At 34.1% G+C, this 6,000-nt stretch overlaps 1 pseudogene; it reads left to right on the top strand.

Annotated features, from left to right (window-relative positions):
- The window catches only part of LOC141680467 (uncharacterized), a 49,179-nt pseudogene extending 43,385 nt beyond the window's left edge, over positions 1 to 5,794 (top strand).
- The last annotated feature ends 206 nt before the right edge of the window (positions 5,795 to 6,000 follow it).

Raw genomic sequence — 6,000 nt, forward strand, 5'->3', positions numbered from 1 at the left:
TTCTCAAGGATTGCAACACCATTGACGAAGCTTACATGGAAGAATGAAAAGTTCATATGGAACGATAAATGTGAAGAAAGTTTTCAGGAATTGAAGCAAAGATTAATTAAGGCACCTGTTTTGTCACTTCCAGATGATCAAGGGAATTTTGTAATCTATAGCGATGCTTCTCATAAAGGACTCGGATGTGTTCTGATGCAGCACGATAAGGTTATTGTGTATGCATCAAGGCAATTGAAACCCCACGAGCAAAAGTATCCTACCCATGATTTGGAGCTAGCAGCCATAGTATTCGCTTTGAAGATTTGGAGACATTATCTATATGGAGAGAAATGCGAGATTTATACGGATCACAAAAGCTTGAAGTACATATTCACGCAGAAGGAGCTTAATATGAGACAGAGAAGATGGTTAGAGTTGATTAAGGATTATGACTGCACGATCAACTATCATCCCGGTAAAGAAAATGTTATGGCGGATGCGTTAAGTCAGAAAGAAAAGTTGAATGTGTTATCAGTACCCGAAGAGATATACAAGGAATTTCAGAAACTGGAATTGGAGATTAGAGTTTGTAAGCCCGATGAAGCAAAAGTGTATAGTATGACTTTCCAGCCGGAGTAGTTAGAAAAGATAAGAAAGTGTCAAGTAGAGATAATGGATCAGGACATTAATCTTTTGGTAGGAGAGGAATTATGCACGCAAAAGGACGATCAAGGTATTCTTAGGTTTTCTTCTAGAATTTGGATTCCACCAGTAACGGAGTTGAAGAATGAAATTTTACAGGAAGCTCATAATTCAAGGTATTCAATCCATCCAGGAAGTACCAAGATGTACAGAGATTTGAAGGAAAATTATTGGTGGCCAGATATGAAGAGGGAAATTACGGAATGGGTTAGCAGATGTTATACATGTCAAAGAGTTAAAGCAGAGCATCAGAGACCAAGTGGATTGCTGTAACCATTGGAGATTCCAGAGTGGAAGTGGGAGCATATTTCCATGGATTTCATAGTCGGATTACCAAGGACGAAAGCCAATCATGATGCCATTTGGGTTATAGTGGACAGACTTACCAAGTCAGCTCATTTTCTGCCTATAAATGAAAGATTTTCACTAGACAAGTTAGTCCATATGTACCTGAAAGAAATCATAGTTCGTCATGGAGTCCCTGTATCTATCATATCCGATCGAGATCCGAGATTTAATTCGAGGTTTTGGAAAAGTTTTCAAGAATGTTTGGGAACGAGACTGAATATGAGTATGGCTTACCATCCACAGACGGACGGCCAAAGCGAAAGGACAATCCAGACGATCGAAGACATGTTACATGTTTGTGCCATTGATTTCAAAGGAAGTTGGGATGAGCATTTACCCTTGGTAGAATTTTCTTACAACAACAGTTATCATGCCAGTATTGGGATGCCACCTTATGAAGCTCTTTATGGATGCAAATGTCGATCTCCCATGTATTGGGACGAAGTAGGAGAACGCAAAATACTTAGACCTGAATTGGTGCAACAGATGAAGGAAGTTATTAAAGTTATCCAGAAGAGATTGATAGCAGCACAAGACCGTCAAAGGAAATATGCAGATTAATCAAGGAAAGATATGGAATTTGAAGAAGGAAATCTTGTATTACTGAAAGTATCGCCGTGGAAAGGATTGACACGATTTGGAAAGAAAGGAAAACTGAGCCCAAGATAAGTTGGACCTTTTGAGATTTTAAAGCGCGTTGGCAAAGTAGCTTACGAGTTGGCGTTACCTCCGCACATGGAGCACATTCATAATTTTTTTCACGTATCGATGCTTAAGAAGTATAATCCAGACTCCAGGCATGTAATCGAATATGAGCCAGTAGAACTTCAAGCAGATTTATCATATGTAGAGAGTCCGGTAGAGATTCTAGAAGAAAGAGAGAAAGTGTTAAGAAATAAAGTGGTAAAGTTAGTAAGAGTACTATGGAGAAACCCAAAGGTTGAAGAGTCAACCTGGGAGTTAGAAAGTGATATGAGAGAAAAGTACCCTCATTTGTTTCCTTACGAGATTCTGAGGACAGAATCCTTTTAAGGGGGGAAGGATGTAATATCTGGGATATATTGTGTAATTATTTTTGCTAATAAATAAATATTATGCATGTTCAGTATTTATTCTGTGAATTAATTGTTAAGTGGTATATGTATTTGGATGTTTAAAAATAATATCAATTGAGTATTTTAATTTTTATATGTCCAAAATGAAATATAGATAATTGTCATATCTTCCTATTTATTTTTATGTTGATTTATGATTTTATAGGAAATTTATGGATTTTATAAAATCTTTTTCTGAGTATCTATAAACTATTTTATATAATCGGGAACCAACCGACGTCACCCGTTTTTACGTTTTTATAATCTGAAACTCTTTCGAGAACTCCTTTTTAATTGCAATATTCCGAGCATTTTCCATGTTTTGACTTTTTCGATCCGGCGTACGGTTTGTCCTGTACGGGTCCCCGCGCCATATTTTCGATACATTATTTGTTTCGGTAATTCAATAAAACTCGTATTTTTGATAAACGGGATCTTTTTATTAAACTATTACAATTATCACCTCGTAATACGTGTAACCAGGCGATGAGACCAAGACCGCAGTATAAATTGTACTGATTTGGATAATTATCTCGAAAACCGGTACCATTTGGATCTGTTTTTATAAATAAACGTACCATTTTGTATCCGGAATGATCCAACGGGATACTAATTTTCCGTAATTATAAATAACCTTTACCGTATTTTATTTCGTACCGAAAATTATTTGCAAACAGTAATTATATAATTTTCCAGAGAAAAACCCTAATTTCATATAAACTTTCAAGAATCAAACTACAATTTGGAGGTGTTAGTGAAATCTGCTCGGGAAGCTCTCGTAACCAAAACGGTGGTTTTGAAGTGTTCTATCAGATTATCCAAGTTTCAGAACTGCAGAATCAAAGGTTTATTTTCTATATTTTATTTATTTTCAAATTATTTTGATTAAAAATATGAATTTTTGTACGGATGATTGTTTCAATGATTTGATGCTTGCATGTTATAGAGCTTGTTCTCCTGATGATTTTCATATGTCATATGACTGATTTGGAGTTCAATAACATGTTCAAAATTGAGTTTAATTTTCAAATTTTAAAATTAGGGTTTATAACCCGTATGAATGTTTTTAATTGAAAATTAGGGCTTTTTGTTCTAGGGATTATTAACTGTTGAAATATAGTGGGTTGTGTTCCTTATGAAATTTGCAATCGATTGGTGTATAGCTCATTAACAGAGGATTCCTGAATCGAAGGGAGTTGTGTTTTTAAGTTTACGTCGAGCTCGCCGGAAACCGGCGAACTTCCCGGCCATTTTCCGGCCAACTCAGGGGTTATCTGTGTGATTGAATGGTATAGTTAAATTCCTTGTGAATTGTAGATTAATTCTGGAGCTTTTGATGATGGGAGGATTCCGGGTACGAATTCTCCGGCGAACCCCGACTATTTTCCGGCGAGGGGTGGTAAAATTGCAGTTATGTCCCTGTATTTTTGAAGATGGAGAAGTTTAGTCCCTGTAGTTTGCAAAGTTTTCAAAAATAGGATTCCTGTTTATAAAATATTTAAAAATCATATTTCCTATTTATTTTAATTATAAAAAAATTCATTTTTAATTTCTGAAAATTCCAAAAATTATTATTTTAGTTCCAAAAATTATTTTTAATTCAAAAATAAATCTGAATTAATTATTTAATTAATTTTAGTTAATAATTAATTGATTAATTGGTCAATTAATTCAAAAAAATTAATTGATTAATTGATTTAATTAATTATTAATTAATTTTAATTAATTATTTAATTAGATTTAATTATTTAAAAATAATTTAAAAATTCTGAAAAATAGTTTCGAGCTTTAAAATATTATTTTAAATTGTTTTCAAGGCTCGATAATTATTAGAAAATTATTTTGAAGCCAGATGTGGCCAACCGAACCCTGTTTATTACTTTAAAATTGATCCAACGACTCGTGTTAATTCCGAAAAATGTTTTAAAAATCATATTAAATACCCGAAAGCTTGGTTATGACCCAAGACTCCTTTATAAATGATATATCATTGATTGTTTGACATGTTATGTGTTATATGTGACTTGTTGCTTGACTGACGGTCTATATGTTCGGTGTTTACTTGTTTATAGCATAACTTTCAATCCGTTAATCGGATTTGGGCAAAACGAAGGGTAGATAGAAGTGTATATCAAATAGAATCGTATGAGTTGAGTATTGATAGATGTTTATGATATGTAAGCAGAAGAGGCAAGGCGTAGGAAAGGAAAATAGATAGTCGAGGAGCAGGAGATTGTGATTGGAAGTTAGAGAAGTATAGTAAGCTAATATCAGGCAAGTGTTCTGAAATTTCTTGAGATATATTGTAGTTAATTAATAGTCTTGTTTCATATTGCAAGTGCTTTGAAGCACTGAACCCTAAACCTTGATTCCAGTTGTTGATCTTTGAGCCGTAAACCTTATTCTTTCTGAACCATTGATTGTTGTATACCCGAATATGAATCACAGATACGATACTACTCCACAAATACATACAAACTAAATGCCAAACACTGACTCAAATTGCTTACATACTCAAACCATTGTACCTTATACTTTGAAAGACCAAATCCTTTAAACCTTAAAACTTTGATTCCTTTGTTATCCAATTCTTTCATTACCTAACAACCATTCTTTGAAATTGACATATTGATCATTTGTGAAGATTGAAACCATTTCATTGTTGAATATCCAATATTGCTTATGATTTTGTTTATTGCTTTACATTTTTTATTCTGTTATTATGTTAGAATTGGATTATTTTATAAAATTGTGGACCAGATTCGTGGTCAGACCAGATTAGTGGTCAAGTTAGGCCAATGCGTGCCTTGGATCCGGTAATTAGAGCAGAGCTGTGTGCCTTGCTCGGGGTTATTGTGTGACTGATCAACAGCCTAACCTTGGTTTTTAAAATAAAAATATAATATCCAATTCTAAATCATTAATCATTGTTCACTTGATACCTTAATCATTTTCACTTGATGATCATTATTCTCAGTCTTGTCAATGTGACTTGCTGTGCTAGTTAGCCCATTTGTGCGATGTTGTTTATGTTCTTTTCCAGTTAAGAAGGAACCAGTTGGTAGTGAGGATCCCCAATCCAGTGCGAGAGCTAGGGGTCCAGGTTGATCAAGTTAAGCTAGCTGGCAGCTTTTGAGATAGTTTAAGTTTGTAAAAGTTTGTAATAATGTTTAATGTTCAGTTCTAAGTTTGAATAGTTGGGATTTGGACGTTTGTAATATAAGTGTGTGTGTGGCTTGTGGCTTGTGGATATACTTTAACCTGTTGCGGTCCGTGGTAGTTGGTAAGTAGGGTCACTGCATATTACTATTATCTTTATTATTGTTATAAGCAGGTTATAAATAAGGTATGTGTGTGTGTGGACCCCAAACTTCTGACCCGGGCTTGGAGGGCCCCACATTAACAATCCTAATTGAAGATATAGTTTTTTAAAATGTCTTTATATATTTTGAACAGAAAGAAGGGCGGCAATGTGGGACGTGGAATGGAAAGAAGGCCGGCAATAACTTATATAAGAAAATTATATGGAGTTATTAATATTGGTATTATTGTTTAATAATGACTTGATAATCTTTTTATGACCATTTACAACTAATTGCTATCAGGTGGATGCTTATGAGTCAAAAAATCAAGAGTTAGTTGTTGAGAACGCTGATTTGAGAGCATAATTATGGTCGATGCAGGTAATTTTTCCCACAAGAATTGATAGTTATTGTTTAAATGATGTAATAATCACTTGTGGAGTGAATTTGATGGCAGTGTCTCATGTCTGGTATTCTCTTTATCAATGACAGACCAGTGTGCAAGTCAGTTGACTATAAAATTTTGGTTACAAGTAGAGCTTTCGATAAGCTTAATATGTTTTATAATAATT

The sequence above is a fragment of the Apium graveolens genome, chromosome 8 (assembly GCF_009905375.1).
Source record: "Apium graveolens cultivar Ventura chromosome 8, ASM990537v1, whole genome shotgun sequence".
NCBI classification, from domain to species: Eukaryota; Viridiplantae; Streptophyta; class Magnoliopsida; order Apiales; family Apiaceae; genus Apium; species Apium graveolens.